At 37.8% G+C, this 20,669-nt stretch overlaps 1 protein-coding gene across 1 annotated transcript in view; it reads right to left on the minus strand.

Annotated features, from left to right (window-relative positions):
* The window catches only part of PLPPR5 (phospholipid phosphatase related 5), a 262,285-nt gene that overhangs the window by 156,417 nt on the left and 85,199 nt on the right, over nt 1-20,669 (minus strand). The window lies entirely within an intron of this gene.

The raw sequence follows: 20,669 nt of genomic DNA on the forward strand, positions 1-20,669 counted from the left end.
TCATATCAGATAACAATAGTCAAATATAAGAATTAATTTATTCCAGCATAATCTGAAGTAACTTCAATGCCATCAGTGGAGCACTACAAATGAGAGCGGCTGTTATACCAGATTCATGCTCAATGATTCTGCAATCTCTTTTGTTTAGTCACCTAACAAGTAAAATTATGCTGGCAGTTCTCTGAGCAGTATTTTATCTAAACTGTTATTGATTTTGGTTTCTGGAATCTGTCAGAAAGGTTCACAATATAGGTTTTTAATCAGTGATTTTTAACAGCTAATCATTTTGCATGCATCTTTGGTTCTCAGGCCAGATTTCTACATTCAACCCAAACACAGCTCAATGTTATTGTTATTATTAATCATTTGTTCAGAGTTGTCATTGTGGGCTAAGCCTTTTCAAGTTGATGCCCCAGGGTTCATGCACAAATTTGCGAACTCAAGGGTGGATTTTCATACTGTGTTATGGACAGCATTTGCACCTTCTGTGTAATTAGTCTAGCTCAAATGAAATGTAGGCATAAGGACCCCAGAGTACAGTATTTTCCTCCCTTACCCTGTAAAATTTTTGTATTTACTTTCAGTAGAGTACATATTTTTAATCAATTTAAATGTAATTATTTTTGCAGGAACCCTATTTTAGATGTACAGTCATAACAATGCCAACTCCTCTGCTTGGGAAGAGAAACAACAGTAAACTGTTTATATCTCCCTTCTTCCACCTTTCTTTCCTGCACATCCCCAACATATATATCTAAATGCCAGGAATCAAAGTTGGCATGGTATCAGTTCAACACATTAAGTTAAATTAACAACAAAACAAAAATCCTAACTCTGAATTGGTCATTTCTGAGTCACATGCAAATCAAAATACTCAGTAGCCATGTTAATGTAACTTACTTCCTAAGCATTATATATATTGAATTCTTGCTACCAAAAAAAAATTATTATTCACTAAAATATCTCTTTGTCTTTACAGTATAGGCACTGGACTCTGTTCAAAATTTTAAGACTACATGGATAGAACTGGGGAAGGGAAAGGAATCTGAAGAACTTTGTCTCAGTTGCTGTGGTTCCAGTTGTAAGAGACTGAAATGACAAGTTTAGGATGATTCAGGAATGTCCATCTTTCAGAAAAAGTCAAGCATTGAATACCAACAATTATATGTCTGCCAAGATTTCTTATGTAGCACAGCCGGTTGCTGTGATGCCAGGAAGTTAAATATCAGATGGCTACTTTCAAATGCAGATCCTTGTTTGCTCCTGAACGAAGGCTGAATTTACAGCTTTGAGGCAGGTTACCTACTACTGTGCCTGATTCTACAAAAATGAACAAAATGAGCCAGGTGGTACTGCTCACATTCCCAAAAAAAGTCATGACACATTTTCCCTCCCCTCACTGGAAGCCCAGTCTGACGTGCCCTACTTCTGTGACCTGTTCTTAAAGAGGAAAATAAGGTTGGATCTAGGCCAGGTCCTCAGACCTTGGAATCAGTCAATAGTATTATTTACTAAAAAAAACAGTGTGCTGTAACATCAAGTAAAAATAAAGGCTCGTATTGCAATTTAAATCAATAAGCTAATGAGGATGTAGGCTTACAGCATGCTTAAAGGATCTTGAGGGACTGTAGGTTTTACAGTCTTAAATAAATATGCATTGCTGTGGGCAAGATGTTGAAATTAATAAAAGTAATTAAGACCCTTTATATTTTATGTGGTTTGCATGTATTGGTGACATGATATACAGGTGGAAACTACCATTCAAAGGAAATGCATTGCAGTTATCTGCAATAGGCTGGAAGTACAGAAGGGAAAACAGGCTGATGAAATTTTATAACTTCATTTAATTTTATATAGATAGACTATGAATACTTGTAAAATAGCCATTTATACACAGATACATTTGTTTCCCTGTCTAAATGTAAACTGTGTGTCATTATCGTTTTCTGTAGTTAGGCTTCTGTCATCAGTGTTAAGGGCATTCATTTCCTCTCCTAAATCTTTTCCATACATCTTTCCATACACCATGCCCACAGCTTTTCTTTTTTTTCCTTCTTATTCTTCATTGTCTGCAGTGTGGGTCTAATTCACCAGTTTCAGAGGGCACTGGATTATACCTTACACAGAGAATTTCAGCCTAGTGCAGTTTAAACACACAAAGATCTGAAAAATTTCCATGAGATGAAGCACCTACAATACAACGGGGTCTGTTGGTACACTGAAGTTGGTAACATTGCACTGAACAAAGTCCACATGAAATAAGAACTTAGAGAAAGATTCAAAAGAAAGATGGCAATGGAAAAAAGCATATGCACTGGACAAAAAAAATATCAAAAATCATTAATCATAAAATCAGCCAGATGGTTTTATGGGTAAACTGCTATGCAACTTCATAGCTTCAAATTGACTGAAGCCTATTACTCTATCTTCATCCTTCCATCCTCCATGTATCATTTTTATCTCTCAAATAATGACCAAATAATTCTCTTCACTATTAAGTCATTTTCTTCACTAACATCACCTCATCTCCTTGTTGCACCAATTCTTTTCTTTCATTTCATAGTTCATGGCAAATTACTGTTTGTTCCATTTCTTCCTCTAATTTACCTTCTCATCATAATCTTCTTTACCAGCTGTATTAAACAGTAAGTATTCATTACTTCTAAATGTCTGTAACAGTGATTTTATGGTGCCTGCAGGTGTTAGTATAATAGCCTGTCAAAAATAAAGTGCATAAAAGAAGAACTATTTATAAAAAGAGAAATACCTGTTCACCATTATAACCTATATCCTCTTACTTGTATTTCAGGTGATACATATTAGCTACAAACTTCACTTCTGCTTGAAATAGGAAACATTTTTTCAGGGGCTTCTGTGAATGTAGAAAGGCTTCTCTAAACAAATCGCATTTTGGGGACTAGTGTTTTGATTAACTTGATCCCAAAAAGAGAATTGGCATGGAGACAACTCATTCCATGAAAAGGTTGAATTTTATTATTTTTTTTTTCTCTTTTGCCATTTAGAAGGATATGCACTTGGAAACATTGTTCAAAACTGAACTATGCATATTAGACTACAGTCAGCACAGCCAGCAATGAACAATTGTGCGGTAATTCTGGCTTATCAATGTCAACAGTAGGATTCAGGTAAAAGGGATAACTCCTAAATATCAACTGAAATACTGTGAACAGCTGCTCATCCCCTTTTCCATGCTATGGATACAGCAGCACCATGTGCTTCTGCTTGCGTATTCACACACACCAGAGAGCAAGTCCTTGCTGGATACCTAAGCTCAGAGCAGCAGCCTAGTAATTTGTTGCATGTCCTTCCCCATTGCCCATGATATATGAAATGTTAGGCTGGACCGCAAAGTCTTTATGAGCACTTCAGTCTCTCTGAGAAAAACAAGCCAATCTTCCAGATTGTGGGATGAAAAGCAAATGTTTCTGAAGGTTGTGAGAAAGTGTCCATACTTAAAAAATTACATTCTACAGTAGACTGTAAAGATACTCTAGGTAAAGCATGTCCACTGATGCAGTAAGTGAAAGTGTTGTATTGAGGTCTGTCATTGCCAAACATCCACAGTATCAGTTTCAATGAAATTTCCATCTGTTCACTGTCTTTACAGCACTAAAGGAGAGTCTAGTGTATATCCATGTTTGAGTCATTAGTATATAGCCTATATGTATGTGGTTAGAAGACGTGAAGTTGAATAAACTTTACCATTTTGTACAATACAAAAATTAATAATTCAAATTTAAATTGTTCTTGGGTTCAATACTCATTGATACTTCCCTATTTTACCTTACCTGAAATTCTTGGAAGTTATTTTTGAGTCTGTACTGCAGAAATGAGTACTTACCTAAAGTCGAAAGAACAACCTGAGGTAGTTTGTTTGCCTGAGAAGCAGCTCTGCAAGCCTAATATTTGACACCGTAAAATGAACTTTACCTCTCTCCACCCACAAAAAAAATCACCTCAATTGCTTCCACTTGCTTTATTTTCTCTTCCATGCATTCTACTGGCAAACTACAAATGACCTGTTTCCTCCCAGCAACATTCTGCCTTACCAACAAGCCCATGTTTCTGTGACATACAATGGCTGTATACAAGAACGTCTACTAAGGACAATTGAAAACATGATAATGTTTTGTAATACGTGCAGATAATAAAAAGGTACAGAAGAGGATATTAGTGTTTTGTGATATAAAATATTATTAGCATGCATAATACAAAGTTATAAAACAAGAACAGACTGCAGTTTGTAGTACAAAATGATAAAATTATAACTGCCTACAATACAAAGAAGATTCATAGTCAGCAAGAATTGTAGAAAGAGCCATATGTTAGCTCTTCTGAATGGCTTAATTAAAGTTCATGAGGAAACAGGAGATAACCTGCAAGAAAAGCAAGCAATAGCACAAGTCCATATAAATTGTCAGACATCACATTTAACACCAAGCTTGCAAAGCCTCCATAATTTTCACATAGCTATAGAATTATAGAATCATTTAAGTTGAAAAAGACCTGTAAAATCATAGAGTCCAAGCGTAAACTGCTAAGTCCACCATCAAACCACATCCCCAAGTACCACATCTACACGTCTTTTAAATACCTCCAGGGATCATGACTCAACCCCTTCCCTGGGCAGCCTGTTCCAATGCTTGATAATCCTTTTGGTGAAGAAAAATTTCCCAATATGGAGTCTAAACCTCCCCCAGAGCAACCTGAGGCCATTTCCTCTCACCCTATCACTTGCTACTTGACTCACCTCGCTACAACCTCCTTTCAGGTAGTTGCAGAGAGTCTTCCCTGAGCTGCCTTCTCTCCAGACTAAACAATCCCAGTTCCCTCAGCCACTCCTCATGAAACTTGTGCTCCAGACCCTTCACCAGCTTCGTTGCCCTTCTCTGGACATGCTCCAGCACCTCTATATCCCACTTCAAGAGGGATACTGAACACAGCATTCAAGGTGGGGCCTCACTAGTGCTGAGTACAGGGGGTCAATCACATCCTTGGTCCTGCTGGCCACACTATTCCTCATACAAGCCAGGATACTATGGGCCTCCTTAGCCACCTGGGCACACTGCTGGCTCATGTTCAGCCAGCTGTTGACCAAAACCCCCAGGTTCTTTTCCGCCAGTCATCTCTCCAGCCACTCTTCCACAAACCTGTAGCATTGCATGGGGTTGTGTCCCATGTGCAGGACCCGGCACTTAGCCTTGTAGAACCTCATACAGCTGTCCTCAGCCTGTCAATCCAGCCTGCCCAGATGCCTCTGCAAAGCCTTCCTGTCCTCAAGCACATCAATGCTCCCACCCAACTTGGTATCATCTGCAAACTCACGAGGGTGCACTCTATCCCCTCATCCAGATCATTGTAATGATATTAAACAAGAGTGGCCCCAACACCGAGCCCTGGGGAACACCACTTGTGACTTGGCCATCCAGCTGTTTTTTTACCCAGTGGTTCAGATTTTTACCCCAGAAGATACAGCTCAGGTAGACGGAGGCAGAAAAAGCTTTAAGTGCGCCTTCACTGTATTTGCAATGTTTGGAGGCTGAGGCAAGTCTGAAGGCTAGTAAATCTAAACCTCATTCATAAAGCTGGTTCCAGCAAAGCTCATTGTTATGGAGATGTCTTGCCTCAACCTGCTCCCAAAATCTGGTTGCAGACCAGACAGCTGGAGAACATAGGTCCACCATACTAATTATCTTCTAAGCAACTTCTGTCCTGCATGTGCTGAATCCAAAGGAATAGTGGCCTTGATGGCAGACATCAAGGTCTGCCATTGTCTCAAGGAAAGGTAATATGTCATCTCCATGTCAAGGCAATATTAAAAAAGAAAATGCACACCTCTATTTTGATGTTTTGTTCACATGTAAATGAACATAGCAGTGACACTTTAATATTTCTAAGGCATCAAGCAGAATTAATCCTCAGAGTTATTTTGAAGCACTCCAACAGCATTTTATTTAAGTAGGTGATCTACTATCATGCTGTCTAGCACAAGACATTTGCCTTAAAAATTTCACTTGGAACAGCATCAGGACTCAAAATAGCAAACCTCTTATTTGGGTGATTCCATTAACAGCTCGTTTGTTACTTCAGTATGACATGAGTTGATTTCCCCTGTCAAAGCTTCTCTTTAGAAAAACAAGGGGTCTGATTTTAAAAATTGCTTAAAAATACATACATTCTCAATTGTGCTTAGACTTGAATTGTTGTTTGCTATTTTAGATTGTTATTCTTTTTTATATGTGTGTATATATATCCATTATTTCAGGATATATTAAAAATAGTTGCAGGGTATAGTTTGAAATACCTTTTCAAAATCCTGAAATCAAATGCTAAGACACAAATATTATGAATTTCCATTATGTAGAAAAAGTTTCTAAAAGTTGCCTTTTCTAAATTAAAATGAAATCAAAACACACTTTCTTTTGTGAAATGTAAATTCAGAGCTTTAACCAATGCTATGCCGGTGCTATACAAGAGACTAGGGTAGAATACTGCATAAGATGTGTCATAATGAATGTTAATACACAGCCAAAATGCAGTTAATAGGTATTCTACCTCCCCATATGGCTAAGACAGTAATTAACTGGTATTATTGCACGACATCTTGTGGTTTATTTCTAACTTAAGTATCTGAAACATCAAAAAAAGTGCTACAGTTGATCAAATCTGAACTCCGTTTAAGCAACGTTCAAGCAGCTTTCAGACTTTTACTACCCTAAATGCAAGCACAGCTGCTGAATATGTCAGTGTAGCCGAACAGCAGCAGCTGTCTAGATTCCACTCCTGGAAAAGGCTGCTGCAAAGGTGATTTATCAGAAAAAAAGAGAAAATCCCATGATATCTAGCTTTATTCTCTGCTTTTTTTTTTTTTTTTTTTCTCTCCAAATACTGCAGTGCAGTGTAGTGGAAAAAGAAAGCTTACTGAACCTGATAAAAGCAGATTTCTGCTTGAGATCAAAGCGAAAGTACAGTCTGCAATGGAGTAGCTTTGCCCTTCTCAGCAAGCTCACTTGATTATGGGAAGTATCTACTGCATGTTCACAAAATGGTCTGAGGAAAAAGAACTGATTTCTGAAATGGATTGGACAGTATGAAAGAGGAAAGGCATTGGCTGCTCATTGAAAAATATCTCTAGGAGGCACTAGAGCAGCAGTCTGACTGAGGGCAAAACAGAGAGGTGGCTGTACATCCACCTGGTGGCTGAAATAATTATATCACCAAGTATTTCTGAATTACAAAGAACAGCACAATACAAAAACAGCAACTCAAATGTATCCTCCTACAACTGTAGCAACACATTTTTACAGGTGCTTTAGCTAAAATGTAAGCCCAGCATAATGCACATCCAGTGTTTGTGATTATCAGCTGGCTGTTACAAAAAGCATATAACAATCAACATTTCTGTAAATCCAGGACTCACCTCCCCCTTTTACTCACCACCAGTCTTCAACATTCTTCAAACCTGTTTTTCAGTAAAACAAGCAAAGCCTATGGAATTCTATCTTTACTGTTAGCTATGGCTGATGTACACAACACATATCTAATGTACCACAATCGGTCTTTTCAACATTTACAAAGCTATTCAAGACTAATAATCCTATGTGCTTGTGTATATAACCCTATGTGCTTGTGTATCTTGTAATCAGAACTAACTGAAGCTTGGAAGGGAAAACCAGAAGTGTTACAAGTGTAACGAGAATTAGAAAAATACAAGTGTTAATTAGAATGGCTTGATGGAAGAAAATATCTCAGGGTATGGAAGACCAAGCAGAAATATTATTACATTAATGTAAGAAAAATCTCAGCTGCTCAACCATCTATGGCTCAGAGGGTTCTCAAACAATGTCTTTGTGGTAACGCACAGGGCCTGATGCAAACTCAATTTAATTCAGCCATGTTAAATTACTGTAATATCCTAAACCACAGTGACCATTTACTAGTATCTGATTTGAACCCTTGCAAGAGCATCTACCGTGCAATTTTCTGACATTTTCTATACAATTTATTATCTTCTACAGTTTGGTCACAGATGGGAAGATGATAAAAACTTTCTTCATCAAAACATATAGTACTGCTGCCCTTACATACTTGCTACCATGTTCTAAGAAAACGGCAGCTGCCACTATGAATACATTAAGGCTTAAAAAAACAGCTGTCCTTAAATATCTTATCGTGCTTCACCATAGACAAATATGGCATGAAGCCATAATTTTTGTTTTCATTCATCTATGTCAGTTACAAATGAACAAATTCACACAGACATTTTGTGATACCTCTGATGAACCATGTTACTCTGGTGATAACTTCCACTCCAAAGTGCAATTGCAAAGAACCCAAAAGAAAGACACTAGGAATAAAAATTATCAAAGCTGACATAATATTTCTGCATGGTTTCTAATGGTTAAAAATGCAGACTGCCTTAGGATTGCATCAAAACATCAGTGTTAACTTCCCTTTTCTAGATCCAGATTAGACCTTGTTTATAGATCCTCCTGCAGAAAGCCTCTAAAAGGAAACTTGGGAAATACAAAACATCAAAAGACTGTTTTTCATGTCTCATTTGGAGCAGCAACACAATACTAAGAGCAGTTGAGTGCCTGACAAATTGAGGATTTACAAGAAAATTACTTCAACTGCCTACTGTTTAAATGAATGAGCTTCATCAAAATATAAACTAGATTAAAAGCAAACATAAACTGTGCATTCCTATGATGGCTACAATGCAAAACTTACACAAATGAAAGAAACAGAGCAGGTTTATTCTAGTATTTCCCTGCAAAATTAGGCAGAACTCCCAGGAATCCAGTTCTATTAGGAAAACATTAATATGTCTGGAAATCTCAAACAGGAGCTAACCCAACTATGTATTTATAGAATGTGTTACCAGTGCTAAACATCCTTATAAAATATGCCAACTAATAATTTCATTCTTCATGTCCAAAATGTCAATACAATTACACTGGAGTAAAAGAATAACCACAGCCTGCAACTGTAGGGAAATGCAGCTGAGTTCACCATTAGGAAGATGGGGAGTATGCTCACCACATGCATGCCTTATCTCACCCACAATATAAGATGACCTACAAATTCAGCTTTGCAATATCCCTAATGAAATAAACTTAAAAGAAGGAAAAAAAAAAAAACCCAGATATTTTTTTAACTTAATGTAAGACAGTGAACACAAAATCCTCCAGCCTTTTCTCAGGCTCAGTACTAAGACTGCTAAAAGCAGTATTTTCCAAAAATATTTACAGCAGCTCTGTAGGCAACTTTCTCTTGGGGGGCAGGGGAAGTCTTAAAAGGACAGCATGCAAAGGTATGCAAATTTAATGTTGTTACAGAAGTCTAGTAACCTTCTGCCTTGGTCTAGCTGACATAATCACCACTAGCTATTACCAGTGCAGAATACTGATTTAATGTGGGGTAATGTGCCCCATACCCTTATTATTTATGTACTCTTTCTTCCTTCTTGTTTTTATGAGATGTTTCAGAATTGAATTAATGACACATGGTGAGAATGTAATGAAACATTTAATATCTTCATCTTAGGTTTGTATCTTAAAATCACATCTGTCTTGGGATTAATTTTTGTAGTTATAACTACAAAACTCAACGTTTTTAATCTTTTTACCTGGTCATAGTTATGATTAAAATGGTCTCAAACTGTAACTAGCTAATGATAAAAACCCTTTTATGAGTTTTCACAACGGATGGACTGAAATCATGTTTGCTTTCCCTGTGGCTTTGTCACTTGTTTCTACATAGCAGATAAACAAAACAAAGCCAGCATTTTCATATAACTGCTGAAAAGATTTCTCTTATTTTTTACTTCTCTCTCCATCTAATTCCTCTCCCTAGCTGCCAGCTTAATCCTAACTTCTTGCTTCTACTAGCAATGTTCATCACAAGATTCAGTTCCATAATTTCCAGCATAGTTTTCAGATGGGTTGTCATTCAATACAGGGAGGCAGCCATGATTTAAAGTTCCCACTTTCTAGCAGAATGTGAGAATGAAGAATTCTGCCTCTTTCTCTTCAGCATATTACATTTCTTCTTGCTTCTCAGCACCAAATTTCACACTAAAATCACTAAAACTTCAGAAAAATCTATTCTAAATATTTCCCACTTTTTTTCAAAAAGAAACAAATCTTAACACATGATGGTTCACGTACTCTCATTCATATTACAAAAAAAACCCCAAAGACAACAAGATTAATATATATTAGTTGTGGGGGGGGGGGGTTCACTTCAAACTTTCTGGTTTTCTCAGGGTGATTTTTCATGTTCTTCCTTTACTTTTAGGAAGTAAATTAACACAGTTAATATTTATTTTTATATAAAACACTCACTAAGGTGAGTTAGTTCTTTGGCAGACCAGATGGCTCATTTAGATATGACATTTAATTTATAAAGCTTTTTAAGCACTTCCAGAGGATCACACAGGTTCTGCAATGTATCTCATCCATGAAGGACAGGCTAGGGCCCACATACAGGCATAAAGAGGCTGCTATGAAATGATATACAGAGGTAGTCAAGCATAAACCAGAAAACAATTCATAGATACAATTTAAAGTAGCATTTATAAAGTCATAAAATAGCATAGTCATTTAAAATTTAAATAGCATAGTCATTTAAAGTAGCATGGCTGGAAAATCAGGACCAGAACAGTACTGCACCAGCACACCACCAGTTCACCTCATTTAGATACCTCTCCCTATTGATTTTTGCCTTGAAAAATGGAAATGAAGATGTGATTTCAGTATTCTAAACTGCTTAGTCTGTTTTCTTCTATCATTTGTCAGAATGTGAGTGTTACTCAGATGTGGTCACTAAAATATAGTATGTCACCTAAAGTGAGGATCTACACAGCTGACAGAAAATTGTAGTGCCCAGGATATGTTGCTGCTGATATCCAACATTTAGCTGTAAGGTGATTTACATCACAATCAAAATATAAAATTTCTACTTAAAGATTACTTTCTGTTTGAATAATCCTATACTAACAATGATCCAAGTATTGCCAAAATGATGAAATAAGGCATGGATACCATGCAATCTCTAAACAACAAAATAAGTGATCCTCCTTTTCTCTACACTTTGTACAGTCTATGTCAGTCACACAGCAACTACCAAGAGTAACTACAACAAATTTTGAATAAAATTTTCACAAATTACTACAAAAAGTACAACACAATAGAAAACCAGATGAAATGTTGATGAGAACATCACGGCTTTCAATACTTCAATATTCCTCTCCAAAAATTATCTTTAAAATTGTGTTTGGTGCTTTATGCATACAGTTACTCAGTACCCTGTCATATGAAACCTCAGCTTTGTTGAAAAAGAGATCTTAAATGTCTTCTGCTGCAAGAGCTCTAACTGCAGCAGTCTTTCTTGAAAACAATAACACTAAAAGCACAAGCCTGACAGCTCTGTAAGAGTAGGTGCCTGTCATATGCAATGACAGATATTCATCCATCCATGCATCTATAAAGACACAGTTAAATTATTATTTTTAAAAATCATTTCATGTTGTTAAAATGTCTTATGGAGAAGGAAACATAATTAAAAAAACCTTCATGTTAAGAGCTAGTTAAAACAGAATTCTTTACATACATAACTGCTCTGAAATTCATTTGAAAAGCCAGAACTCCAATGGAAAACCATTTCCCTTTTGCTTTTGTGAGCCTGCAATGTGTTTTCCCCCCTCCATAACCACAGGAGTGATCACAGCTAAAGTAATATAATATTAGATTGGCATGTCTTAAGAGCCTTGATTATTTTCATCAAAGTCACTGTGGAAAGTTAAATGTAATTTAACAGACAAATTGTCCAATATTAGTACTAAGATACAGTGACTTTCACCTTCATCATTTCTCCATAAAAGAGGTAACAGTAAGACTCCTGGTCAAAGAGCACAGGATCAACCTGACAATCTAAGAAAAATGTTGTAGCTAAGAAGGAGTGTTGTCTTCAGTCTAAGCTGCCATAGACTGAAGTACCTGATCCTAAATTTTAATTATGTTTGGGATGTATAGTGCTCCCTTAAAACAGTGGATGGAGTGACTCCAAAATTGTCTCCATGAAGGCGATACAAATGCTGAATATGGTTTTGATAAGATTTCTTTTTAGAAGAAACAGCATCATTAAGGATGAAGGGACAGAGTCTACCCTCAGCAATCCTGCTGATAATACAAAACCGGGAGGAGTGGCTGGTACACCAGAGGCTGTGCTGCCATTCAGCGAGACCTGGACAAACTAGACAGCTGGGCAGAGAGGAACCTTGTGAAGTTCAACAAAGCGTAGGGTCCTGCACCCAGGGAGGAACAACCCCACCCGCTAGCATGGGCCCGGGCTGACCTGCTGGAAGGCAGCTCTGCAGACAAGGACCTGGAAGTCCTGGAGGACAGCAGGTTGCCCACAAGCCAGCAGTGTGACCTTGGGGCCAAGGAGGCCAATGGGACCTTGGAAGGCATTAGGAGAGTCAAGGCCAGCAGGTTGATGGAGGTGATCCTCCCCCTCTGCGTTGCCCTGCTGAGGCCACATCTGGAGCACTGTGTCCAGTTCTGGGCTCCCCAGTTTGAGAGACAGGAAACTACTGGGGGGTGCCCAGCAGAGGGCTACAAAGGGGATGAGGGGGCTGGAGCATCTCCCTTATGAGGAAAGGCTGAGAGAGCTGGGGCTGTTTAGCCTGGGGAAGGGAAGGCTGAGAGGGGATGTTACCTTCAGTGTGAGTGCCAAAGGGACGGGGACAGGCTCTTTTCAGTGGTGCCCAGTGCCAGGACAAGGGGCAACTGGCACAAACTGAAGCACAGGGAGTTCCTTCTGAATGTGAGGATAAACTTCTTTACTGTGAGGGTGACAGAGCCCTGGGACAGGCTGCCCAGGGAGGCTGGGGAGTCTCCTCTGGAGACATTCAAAACCCACCTGGACACGATTCAGTACAACCTGCTCCAGGTGACCCTGCTTTAGCAGGGGGTTGAACTGGATGATCTCCAAAGGTCCCTTCCAACCCTGACCATTCTGTGATTAACACAGATAAATATAAGCCCATTTTTGGGAGCAAGGGTTGAAGAGGAGAGTACTTGGGGCACCTTTACAGCCAAGAGTTTTTAATCTCATTTCCCTAGGAAAAAACTGCCCCAAACCCCAAGAATCTATCAATGATGCCACTTACCACTGCTACCTTTTATAACATCTTCACTAATAATATGTGTAAAGAATATTATAAATAATACAAGTGAAGAGGGATCTTCAGATACACCAGAAAGATCAAAACCCACAGCATTAGGAACATGATTTAGACCATCAAGAAGTCCTGAAGTCTTACTTTTTTCCCTCAAAAATATGCATATAATATATGTATATATGTATATATTAACATATACAAGCATCAAAATGAACAGTTAGCACAATATGGAGATGCTGATTTTGTTCAGAATAAAAGAAAAAACATTACTATATTTTAGTCCATAATTAAACTTTGAGGCTTTTACAAATGCTAGCAACTGGGTTTGTGTGTGTGTGTGTGCACGCGCGCACGCATGTGTGCATGTGCCCTTGGTGTCTAAAGAGTCAGGAATAAATGCTCATTTTAGACAAGTCATAAATGGGATTGTAACAGTAGCATTTCTATTTCAGTGCAGTACCTTGCCATAAGATCCCCATGACTATACTCTACCCAACTGGCATGGTATGAGAAGAATATTCTTTAACATTTCAATAACATCAATATAATCTTAGTACTGATACAACTTTGTACACTCTGAATTCTGAAGAATACTAACATGGAAGCCCACTTCCAGATATTTAATCAGTAGATCATTCTCCCAGTTGAGAAAAACTCTCCACATTTTCAGACCTGGGTTTTTGAAAGTGGGCTATGAGGCCAAAATTTTAAATCACAAACAGCACACAGCTGGTGTCCAGGCTCTTTTACAATGTGCATTTAAATATCCAGATTGGATTAATGGTTCAGCTAAAGGCAACTACATTTTAGCTACCAACTCCAATGTGGCACAACTTCATTCTCAAAAGCACTGGATGCTTGCACCTTCTAATGAATTTTATGAAAGCATTGGATGACATTTAGGTTATTTATTTAGATACCTGAATTTACATTAACTTCAAAAATAATGAACTTCAACTTAAGAAAAATGAGAAAGGATTATCTGAATTGGAAAGGATCAGACAAAGAAGGAAAGATTAGAATTATTTTGCAAGATTTAGTTATTACAGGACTTTCCCAGGCACCTGGCAAAAGCACAATGATTATGATACCCTACTCGGGGAACCATATAGCCTAAAGTCATGACACATGCTTTTCGCAGTGGGCTGTTGCAAAAAGCTCTGACGAACATATAAACTCTCTCTGTGCTGTTTCTTAAGAGATGGTACCTATGAGCAGCTGTGAGGAGCCAGGGAGCAGAGACTGAAAGATTTATGCTTATCAGAACTCCCTTTAACACCCTTAAGTAAGGATTTATGTGAAATCCTCTTCCTAATATTTTAATTCTAAGCCAAGAGGAACAAATTCTGACCCATGGTGCCCATGAGACAAATCTAATCCATTTGAAGATCAGGATTTGTCACACCTTCAAAACACTAAGTACGAAAATACATCTTATGGTGTGAAACAGAAAAACTTTCATTAAATATCATTCTTTGTTGGAAAATTTGACATCAATCTGTCTGGGAACCTTTAGTTGAAGGTCCATACCAGTCTAGTATATTTTGAAGCGAACCTAGTGAAACTATAGCCCGTGGAGCCTGACAAAGTGCTGACCTACAATAACTTCTGTTCTTCCACACAGACACTAAAATACTCCTTGTAGAAGTCTTCTTCTTATCACATCCCAGCATGGCATTAGCATGGCGTAGTGACTAAGGGAGCCAGAAGAAGTGAGTCTAGAGGAGACAGCCAGGAACACAGCATTGCCATGCAAGCCAAGCACTAGTGCCTCAGAAACATAATAAATTTCTGAACCAGAACACATTTAGTATGTTTGACACTTGCTCATCCTACTTCACACAACCAATCCCCTATAAAATGATTAACTGATTCTTTTTACAGGAACAATGCTTAAGTAAGAGCCTGAAGCCTCACATTTTTTTAGAAGTACCATAATTTAAAAACAAGTGAGGAAAAAATTATGACAGCTAATGGACCTCATGAATTGAACTAGCAGAAATACCTGCTATAGCAGAACAGAGACTTTAGAGCTATTTTGTGGGTGGGCTTCTGTATGTAGGTGCGTTGCAGGCCATAGTACATAGTTACGCAATATACACAAAGAATGCAATTATAATTCTGTCTCTCTTGTTTCCACTAGCAAGGATCTGAAAACTAAATTAACAATACCAGTAGTGACCTAGAAGAACCTGAAGCCATGGCTAAGCTGTAGACAATATCATGAGAAAAAGGGTTGTGTTAGAGTACATGTCAAAGGCCTCCAAGACTCAGTCCATGCCTCAGGCAAGAGATACAGCTGTAGCTCATCTAGAAAATAACTAAAGTGAATGCCCAGAGAAACCGCTCCTGCACTGCAGGAGTTGCCTACTAAATGCAATCAGGCTGTATCACATGTGCACGGGACTGCCACATGGTCCTGCTCTCCTGTGACCTACTGACAAAGCCCCCAATGCTCTCAGTCTGTCAGGGTCTTCTGCAGCAGGATGCCTGGTAAGCCATATAGGTATATTTATTCCCTCACCTTTGGGCTCCTAACTCTACAAGATCATCCCAAACTTTCTACAGTCAGTGGAAAAATGGAGGTTTGTATAGCAGAGAATTCTGAGCCCCTGAGGCCCTGCCTCAGACATGCTGCCTGAGAGATCTGACCTTTCTCCATGAACATCAGGAGTCTGGTTATCCAGAAGCTCAGTGAACAGTTACATTAGGTGGCCAGTGCCTAGTATGGTGTGCATCCCCTTGCTGCTCAGTAATTGTGACTGTTCGCTGGTGTGTCTGAGTAGGCACACTGGCCGTGGAAGTTGTTGATATGGAGACACATCTGCCATTAAAATTTTAAGTACATATTTAGTTATTTGTGAGGAAATTTACTCACATGAGTGAAATCATGGAGTGCAGGGGTACCCCTGCTCTTTGTTATAGATAGGATTACATTCTGACCTCTAAATTACTTTGTATATGTCAAGCACTAACATTTTTGTATTCAGCATAAGGCCTACTATCAGGACAGGCATAAGCTGTCCAAAATAATTCGGCACAATGCCAATACAAAAGCTCTTATAGAAGTTTTAATTATAATATTTTTGTGACTATACTGCTGCAAAGATCATAAAACAGTGGGTCTGCTTGGTTTACTGAAATAATTTAAAATATGACAAATGTCCTATATTGTCTTTTTAACTGAACTGAAGTAAACAAATCTAGTATTAGCTGGATCAGAAATGGATATAAGGGTAAAAAGTCTGTACTGGAGGTAGATAAGAATTGTTTGACTAAATATTTTCAATTAAAAACATGTCATTGTCGGAACTAAAACATTTTCTGGAAAAGGAATACTTTAACAGCTTTCTTGCTTAAGAGAAGAGGAAAAATCTCTATGTATATCCAAATAGCTTATGCTGGTTTTTCAAAACACAGAAAATATTGGGTTTTGTTAGAATGTCATTTTATATCTGAACATACAAATTTATAATATAAAATAAGGATAAAAATTAAATTAAATATTCCAAAATAATTTTAATTAAACTTTTCAATTTTCCTGACTGCATTTTTTCTATAATATAATTAATATTTTCAACGGTCCAAATTGCATTACAATAAAGAAGGTATTTAAATATTGAATATTTATAGGGTGGGAAAACAATTTCCTTCTGTGCTGTAAATAAATTGCTTTTATTAAAAATCGCTTGGCTTGCTTTAAACCATATACAAAATCATGGTTTTATTCACTTTAACTAATGCATCAGCAAATAAGAACTCATTTCCACAATCATGCTTCTTGTGGAATAAACATTACACACAGGGGAGAAAATTGTCACAAATGCAGAATTGTTTCATTTCCAGCAGGTGAGTTGCCTGTGAAGTATCTTATACACAAAAAACCCCTGTTAAATTGCTCCTCTTTTGCACTTGTGTAAAATGCACAATCATTAAAAAAAAGCTGAGTAGGATAATGACAGGCAGGGTAAGCATACAGCAATTGGCAGGAAAATTTCTTTTCCAAATCCAATGTATTTGGCAGGCAAGTCTTTGGAACACACACATTAGATGGCATTTATATTGGAAATCAGAATAGTGTTCTGATAACAAGTACAATCTTTTACATTCTATCAAAGCCCACATTTATTTTGTACAGCCCAATCATTCATTTCTCAAACACTTTCTGTTAATATTTCCTGAGAGTTAGCTACAGAACAGCTGGTAGACATAGCAACACTAAAGCCAGGTAGAAGCACTAACAAAAGTGCTGAAAACAACACAGCTGAGTTTTCAAATCCTTCCTCATTCATAGAAAAACATGAGAAATTTAGATTTTAGAAATCATAGAATCATAGAATGGTTTGGGTTGGAAGAGACCTTAAAGATCATCTAGTTCCAACCTCCCTGCCATGGGCAGGGACACCTTCCACTAGACCAGGTTGCTCAAAGCCCATCCAGCCTGGCCTTGAGCACTGCCAGGGATGGGACATCACAGCTTCTCCGGGCAGCCTGTGCCAGTGCCTCACCACCCGCACAGTAAAGAATGTCTTCCTAATATCTAATCAAAATCTACCCTCTTTTAGTTTAAAATCATTACCCCTTGTCCTATCGCTACAGGCCCTACTAAAAGTCTGTCCCCATCTTTCTTACAAGGCCCAATTCCCTGAGATCTGTAAGTTAATACTTATTCATGTAAAGCAGCCCAAAATTCTCTCTGGTGGCATTTTCCCACATGGTGGTAATGAGCTCTATAAAGACTTGGTGGATTAAGCACATGGATTTTTAATCACATCATATCTGTCTAAATCCATACAGTAACTTGATTTGTGTCCAACATGCCATTCTCACCCTCCAAATATTTTTTCTTCTTCTTTTCACTACCATTAAAAAAAAGATTTCCATACTGGGATCTCCCACCATGCTGTCTGCACCTGACAGTGGGCCACCCACACAGTTCTGTACAAGTGATAAGCCTAGAGTATTCATAAGCTCTCTGAACTGCAATTCAGAATATTTTCTACAGCAGATGTTTTTCCATGGTTCTGCTTTCATATTTAGTAAGATTTAGAAAAAAAAAACACCACCACATTAAAATGAAAGATGATAGAAATATAATTGTAGGGATCTGAACACTGGAATGAAAACCTCCATTCAAGAACATGTAAATGATCAGCATCTAGGTCTAAGCCCAAGCCCAGATGCTAAGTGAGAGCATCTTCTACCCCCAACTTTTGCTTCCACTGAAATGATTAAGAGGGTGGGAGCTGTTTGTTATAAGTCTTCCTTATTTGCATTGCTCTGGTGTTTTGATGCGTATATACAATGACTGAACTTATGTGTATAAAGGAAATAACCAAAGATGGGCCAACATGTGCTATGTGTGCAGAATGACACGCACAAATATTGGAATTAGTAGGGGGGGAAACTCCTGCTGTGCCCTTGAAAATGCGATCCACAACTCCTGTGTGAAAATAACTTGTCATCTTTCTTATATGATTAATTGGGGGGGGGGGGGGGGGGGGTCAACGACGATTTTATTAACTGCATGAACTTAAGCATTCATGAGTAAACATGGTCACAATGCACATATTACTTCGGGTACTCAGACTTGATATAAACACTTCCTTCTTTTGGGGGAAGGCTGTCAGCAAATCAGCCAGATTATGCTGCAGAGTAAGCTTAAAGTCTAAGACTCAAATCCACATTAAAATATTTTGGAGTGGGGCTTATATATGTAATAATTTTATTTTGCCACTGTTACATAACTTCACGTAGTTAATGTATTGCTGTATATCAAGTTCATCCAACTGTTATTTTTTTCATTCTAGGTAAAATTTTTGCAACAGGTGAAAAGAATTCAGCTGATTGGATAATGAACTTTGAAACTTCTGTTAAGACAAAATGCGTTAAATCACTAGAAAATTAATATTTAATGGTTAGTGAAAATAGTAACAAGAGAAACTCCCTTTCTAAGCCAAGAGAACAAAGTACTCCATTCTCATTGTAAGACTAACAGGAAAACAGTTGCTTTTGTTGTCTAAGATATTGTTGAAGGAACTGCAAAAACACAGAATTATAAATACGACCAGAAAGAGAAAGAATGCAAATAACACTAAAACTAGAGGGGACAGTCAATAAGTAAATGTAACGGCTAGGATTTTGTTTGCAAGGCCACTGCAGCAGCCCAGAAAGAAGCAAAGAATAGAAATTCCTAGGCAACCACATACTGTCAGATAGTGGTGGTCATTATTGTACAGACAACACAGAGATCTTTATCTGTAACTTGGGAAGGATAAGTAACGTATCACTCCATTTTTTGGCAGGAAAGTAAAAATACCCTCAAAACAAACATTCTCTGTGTAAAGTCTCCATGACCATCTCTACTGAACTTCTCACACAAATTATCTGTCCTGTAGCTCAGAGTTCTCCAGGTCAAAGGCTGAACAGTGCTAAGTTCTGAGGTAGAAAAGTAAACGGACACATTATTTTCAGTGCTATGATGTGAGAATCAAGTCAGAGCTCTGGTTTAATTCCATTAACTTTTGTGGAGGCTATATTTGTTAAGTAAATTTAGCTACTGGATTTCAAAATAAAGACTTTAATATATAATGGCACTGCTTAACCTAAGAGTCTAACAAAGCAATGTTAAAGGAGATCATCAGTTTTAGCTAGGAACCACAAAAAGCAAAGCAAAGTGAAATATGCTTTGAGGAAAATAAAGGAAAAATCTCAGAAAGTGTGTAGAAAGCAGAAGCCACTGCCTCACAACACTTTATTGAACCAAGTATAGCTCTCATTTGGTCTCTAACCCCTGGTGAGAGAGTTACCAAAAAATTTAGAGGAATAAGAAGAAGTTCAAAGCACAAGTGCTGTGCTGAAAAACTAATCTGTTACTTGCAAATACGGGGGGAGGGGGGGGGAAGCTAACATTTACTGTTACCTGATATTGTTGTTATATGCATCAATGCTGTTACTACTTAGCTAGAGGAAAAGATTCAACATACTTATTGGGAAGGAATTTGTGCTCCCCAACAGTAATGTGCTCTCGTTGACAGGCTTATTAGACATCACAGGAACTTATGAGAACAAGAAAGTTAAAAATGAAAGATCAATCAACTAGAAAAGGGAGTCAAAAAACCCCACAAACCCAACAATCAGTTATCTAAAATGTAAATGTAGGAACATTTAAACAAATCTGACTCATTTCCTTCCAATGCATCTCAAATGGGGCAGAATCCAGGTAGCATGCCTGGTGGTGTACTCACCCACTCCAATACAGTGGTATCATTTGCTATAGTCCTGAGAGTCAATTTTTCCCTTCTTTGTCATGGTTACAAAATCACTGGTACAGTGCAGAAATAGGTGTGTCTGTATCTCGTGGTCTAGATAACTACAAAATTGTTTCCTTAAAGCAAGCAACTTGAATAGAACCAAACCAGAAGAAAGCATTCCTACTGCTTGCATAAAAATACAGTAT

The sequence above is a fragment of the Falco punctatus genome (assembly GCF_963210335.1).
Source record: "Falco punctatus genome assembly, chromosome: 11".
Classification (NCBI taxonomy): Eukaryota; Metazoa; Chordata; class Aves; order Falconiformes; family Falconidae; genus Falco; species Falco punctatus.